Source organism: Malurus melanocephalus, unplaced genomic scaffold (assembly GCF_030028575.1).
Source record: "Malurus melanocephalus ecotype Western Australia unplaced genomic scaffold, MMel_1.1 scaffold_1207, whole genome shotgun sequence".
Lineage (NCBI taxonomy): Eukaryota > Metazoa > Chordata > Aves > Passeriformes > Maluridae > Malurus > Malurus melanocephalus.
In genome coordinates, this window is record NW_026624439.1 from 1 (window position 1) to 6,179 (window position 6,179).

The window sequence follows — 6,179 nt, forward strand, 5'->3', positions numbered from 1 at the left end:
CCACCCTCACAGGGAGGAATTTCCTATTTCCTATTCACCACTGCTGATGCCTTTAGATGGCCAAAGCTGGCAGGAGCAGAAGGGACCTTCCCTGGCCACTCACTCATGTTTTGACCTGCTGGTCACCACATCAGGGTAATGTTATTATTGAATGCTAATGTGGCTGGATGAATTTCTGGTAGCCACGCTCAAGTAATTAGTAGACACTCGGGTTTCTTCATGGAAATCAGGAGGTTGACCCTTGTGGGTAAGGGAAGAGCAGAGAACACTGAACATCTTTGTGTCCAAGAGAGAACAGAAATGGTGCTGAGCCCCCCTTGCCTTCATGGGGACTCAGGATTTGCCTCAGTTCATTGCCCATCCATAGAAAAGCCTAAAGCCATGTGGAGCAAGAGACACAACCTAAACAAAGCACTGCAGCATTGCGCAAAATCCAGCCCTTAAGGGAGGAGAAACCAGAAAAAAAATGTGTCACTCATTAAGAGAACAACAATAAAGAATTGACCTCTGCAAAAACCCGAAGCACAAGAACAAAGGCCATTCTTAACATAGGAATTATTTCTCAAGGATTGGCCAGACCTCTGCCTCGAACCCTTCCCTCTGCCTCAAAGACTGTGTCATCTCAAACTGACAATTTCAAGGAGGTGCTGCCTCCCATATCAAAGCCAACTGAGAAAAAAACTTCATGGAACATCTGGAGGGGAATGTGACCTTCCAACTGCAGGATTACAAATATCAGAATCGATCCATCCTAGATCTAAGAGGATATCAAGGCCAGATGCTGCTATGGATAGCTTTAAATGGTGATAGTGTTTTCCTTCCATTGCCCTTTTCAAGTACTCTGATCTTTAACCAGCCTTGAAAAATGAAGCCTCTCAAAACCTGATCCAAACATATGAACATTCTATTCACTTGTAGAGTTAAAAAAAAAAGGGCAAATCTTATTCTGAATCCTAGAAAATCTGCAGAATCAAGAAATTGCGTGGTTATTACACACTTGCTAACTGTGTTCCAGCACACTCATAATCCTGTGTCTGAAGATTCAGCCTTTGAAGCTTTTCTGCAATTCACTCATTATTTACATTTCAGACACTCCAAGTTGGAGTTATTACAAGTTTCACAGCTTTCATAGAAAACCTTTAAGCCCAGATGCCGCTACACACACACACAATGGAACATGTTGTCCTAAATAATCAGATACAGTAATTCAATTTCTTATTGCTCAATATCTACCTAACAGAAAATTTTTCCTAATCTTGTAACCCTGATTGTTGCTTCATTAGTGGACACACACTTACTTATGCTTCCCAAAACATTTCCTGACAAAACAAAACTTGGTGCATCTCTTCAATTGCTTAATCACCCATTGCAAGTAGCCTTGCAAGTTCCCAAATTCCTTTTAGGAACAGATACTCTAAATGCACCATTTTTTGTCTTTGGACAGTAAAATTGGGCTCCTTCCACCAGACCAGGTTGCTCCAAGTTCCACTCCTTGAACACTTCCAAGGGTGGGGCAGCCACAGCTTCTCTGGGCACCAGAAAAATAACTCTACAATATAAGTTGTATTCCAAAGAAGTAATATATTTTTTATCTTTTTTTCCCCTTCTTTTTGCTGGTCAGCAAATAGCTTGAATACAGTATAATAGTAAACATAATTGCTATAATTGGAAGAGTAGTAAAATATGTGTATTCTCTGAGTAGGATGAGACAACTGAAATTACCGGAGTCTCTGGCACAAGTAGCTCACGGTTCAGTATCAGAATGCCACAGCATTTTCTAGGCAGGGAACAGGCAGAGCAGCTCAGCTGAGAACACCAAGGTTGAGCTGTAAAACTGCTCAGAAAAACTGCCAGAGGAAATTAAAACTTCTGGTGAAAATACTGGGTCCAGTGGAACTGCTGCTGAGTAATGAATTTTCTCTGGGTCCTCGGGGCTGCGCACAACCTCACTGCAAATTGAGTTTGGGTGGCAGGTAAGGAAGAGGTGCAGGAGAAATTCCCACGGATTTCCCAGAGCTGGCAATGCCCTGAGCACAGGAGCTGTGCTCTGATCGACCCCCTGCAGCCCGGGACAGGCTGAGCCTGGCCCATTCACCCAGCCCAATGAAGCTGCTGTGTGCTGCTCAGGACTGTGTTTGTGGTGGACTGGCAGGAACAGAATGTCCCAGGCAGCTCCAGCTCAGCTGGAGCGGAAGTGGTGCTGTGGCTCAGATGCCAAAAACCAGCCAGAGCCCTGCCCACGCCAACCCTGCTCACTCAAACCTCCTGCTCCTCTTGTGTCGCTCCTGGATTTCTGTCCAGGATCTGTGGTCAGGAAAGCAGACACCCTGTTATGAACAAAAAGAGAATAGCAGCTTTAATCCATGCACTCAGCAGAACTGAGAAATCCCCTGTCAAAGAAATCCATCATCTGAATTGCAGCGTTTCTGTCCATTCAGAAGGAGAAACAATGTGTTCCGAGACTGAGTGACACGTCCCAACCTCGGCTGAGGCTTTTGTTCTTCCCAGATCCTAAAGAAGCTCGAAGGAAGGACCTGCAACCAGCCATGTAAACATTATCTTTGCCATGATTAACAGTTTTTCTGTAGGCACAGAACAAACCAAGCATTTCTCTTATGTAAAACCTTCCATTAAATGAATTTCAACTTTACAGATGGTTATAAATCAGACTGATAACCCTAGCAATCATCTGGAATTCCAGAGTAGCACATCCCACTCCAAGATCCCTTCTGAAACACATCTTCTACTCAGGAGGCAAAGAGGACCATGTTTAGCTAAAGCCAGCATTGCCTGGAAGGCCTCTGCTGGTGCTGAGCAGGGTTGGATGGCAAATTAGGGAGAGAAATGTGGGAACACTTTAGAGAAGCTTTTTGTGCCTCCTCTCTGTGGGAGACATCTGTTCAGGGTCCTGCACAGGTGAAGGGTGATTCCTTCTATGTGTCAGCACCACCAGCTGATGTACAAAGAGCCGATTTCAGTCCAGCACGCTCTGCCATGCCCTGTGAGCAGCACCACGGTCATGCCTGGACCCACAGCCACACAGCCACACTGCAGTGGGGCTTCCCCAAAGCCACTGGAGAGGCTCTTCTGCTCCTGTTTTCACTGTGCCACCAGCTCCACCCCTACACAGCAGTGGGACAGGGCAGAACAGAGCTGTCACCGGCACCCCCAGCCCAGCCGCATTTCCAGGCAGGGCTGGAACAGACATGGGGCCCCAGGGACACTGGGAGGGTAGGGACCCCTCAGCATCCTGCCACCACAGGGCTTTAAAAATTATGTGACAGGAGATATGTGCAAAAACCAGAAAGGTTTCTTGGCCACTTTTTCTATAATCCTAGAAGTGCGTGTCATGGACAAGAGGAATGGGATATTTTCATATTGAGAGAAAATGGATGTGAGCAGAATTACTGTGTGAGTGGAAAGTTAAAAAGAAAGCTCTTCACTCCCTGGATAAAGCAAAGGAGAGCATGGTAAGTGAAGAGAGGGGACTGTGAGCACCAGGGGTTTGCTGTGCTGGGAGAAGGGCACTGCAAGGTGCCAGTCAGCCCTGGCACTCACTCCACTACTCAACCCTCTCACAATGTTTCTCACATTGTCCCTTGCCCAAGATGCAGCTGCTTTGCCTGGCTGGCAGTGCTGTGGTCACACTGAACTGCAGACAGCTCCGATGGACAAACAGCAATATTGTCTGCTGGACGCTTGATATTCATGTCTTCAAGGAAAAGATCAAAACTGTGGGTCACTGATTTATTGTCTCACTTTGCACATACTCATTTAAATTCTGTGCCTTCTTTAAGCTGACAAAATCAATCCATGTTGTTTTGTCTAAAATCTTTTAACAGATTTTAGAATAAAGCAGTTATTAATCTGCCCTCTGTTCTCATGCTTCTGTGAGCATTTTCCAGATTTTTCCAAATATGCCATGCCTTGGACAGCCACAGAGCAGGGCTGTGCCTTACACACATGTTAACTCGTGTCTCCTGGGGCTGTGTGGGATCCCAAAACAAATCCCTGATCCTGTTTAGGGACATGGCACCCAAGTTCTCTCTGCAATATGCTGCCTTCACTGGGTGTACAACAGTTCTGATAGATGTTCTATTTTATCTTCATGCTATCACTCCAATCAGAAAGGGAAATTAGGGCAATGATGGCAAATACTACAAGAACTGATCAAAGTCATTGGGTAATATTGGGTATTGCCATAATTCCAGATTCCCATCCATAAAGATTTTGCCATTTAGTTTTGAAGTAAACCCAAAGGTAAGAGCCTTCATGCACACCTTGATGGGGCTGTGGAGTTAACTAGGCCATCCTGAGAAAAGAGAGATTTTTCCTTTATTCAAAGTTAGTTTTTCGTTGCAAAGTTGGTCCTTTGTGCCTGTTTGCACAAGTTTCTCCGGCTGGAATTACATGGAGTTTCTTCATCAGGTGCACAGAACCATGAGTCAAGATTTCCAGATGGTTTAAAACAACCAACCAAACCCCACTTGGACCTGCTGACTTCAACCACCTGAAGATTTGGTTCTCATTATGAATACAGTTACCCACTTCTGATCTTTATTACTCCTATGCTAATGCAAAAGTTACATAATAAAACTGCGTTGCTTGAAAGGGGTGGTAGAAAAAGACATCATCTGAGAGAAGAGATTGTATCTTATGTAATTTTACATTGCATCTTCAGTAGAAATTAAAACACTTTTAGGAAAAAGCAAAAGGTGTCTTTCTTAAAATAGCTTCAGTGACAAAAACATTACCTTTCTCAGCTGAGTTCTCAACTATTACGAACCTGAAGAGGCACAGTTGGCAAATGTACAACCAAATTCCCTGGGGGACATTCCTTGTGGAATCACTGTCATAGGAAGCTGAAGGAAGAAGTTTGGAAGGAAGGCTCCAGTTTGTTCTGGCAAGGTTATTTGGCAACCAAATATAAGACCAGGCTCAGCCTGATGCAAACCAGAGAAACTGGAACAACAGAAAAAAAAAACAAAAACAAAAAAAAACCAAACCCAAAAAACCAGGGAAAATATTGAAAAGGAAATCAAATTATATGGTTTCAACTTAAAAATGAAAAAAAAATATTTTCTATGGTTGCACATCCAGATGAATTACCCTTTAAATTATGAGGGATTAACTGTTCTTGGTTGTCTATCTTGACTGCATACAACAAAAGTAAATTAGAAAACAATTTCATAACCAGATAATAAACAATACTTGTATCTACTGAAAGTCTCATTCCCAGCTATTGACTGTCATTCATCCAAGGGCCTGCATTGCTCCAAGGCTTGTGAAAAGGATCCTCAATATTTCTTCTCTGAAATAATGCCTGAGACATTATTCCATCATTTTTCCAATATTTGTTTATAGTATCTTTAAGTGGTTCTGTGTTCTACTTTCCTTCTTGGGAAAACTGGGGCAAGCAAATTGCTTGCATGTGTGGCTGCAGTGCCCATGGTCAGCGCTGACCAAGGGGCTCTCCCAGCCTGTGTGTGGCACAGCTCTGGGAAAAGGGGCTGTGGGAAAGCTCAGCTCTCCTTGTGCAATGCTTTCAGCCCAGCACTGCTCTCATGCCGCCAGAAAAAATGAAAATTTACAAGTGTTGCTGCAGTTAAAAGTAGAAGGGTTTTATGGCTTCACAATGCTTATTCTTGCTTTGTAAATGCTTCAGAAAAAAATTCCATTGGAGCAAATGCCCTTTGACTTGAGAAAGGGAAATTCAAGAGGACCTACCGCAGGGCCTGGTGGCAGAGGTGATGGTCCATCAGTCAGGTTGGTCTGGCAGGAGCAGGGCTCACTTCACCCTGCCCAGGCATCAGTGAAGCAGGAACTGGTTTGGGTGCTGCGACTCCAGACTTCTTGTTCTCCCCTTGTCCCGGTGTCATCCCCTGGAGTGTTACCAARACAAGGCCCATTTGGCGGCTGTGAGGAAAAAAACCCTTTCCTCACACAATGGAGGGTGATGGCCAAGAGTCAGATGGAGTTCTTGTAGTGTTATCTGTACCTTTCTTTTCTGTGAGTGTGGTTCGTACAAGTGGAACATTTAGAGCACTGCTTCTATGAGGAAACACTGGAGAGAGCTGGCATTGTTCAAAATGGAGAAGAGGAGGCTCTGGGGAGATTTTATTGCAGGCTTCCAGTGCCTGAAGGGGCTCTGAGAGAGTTAGAGAGGGACTTTGGACAAG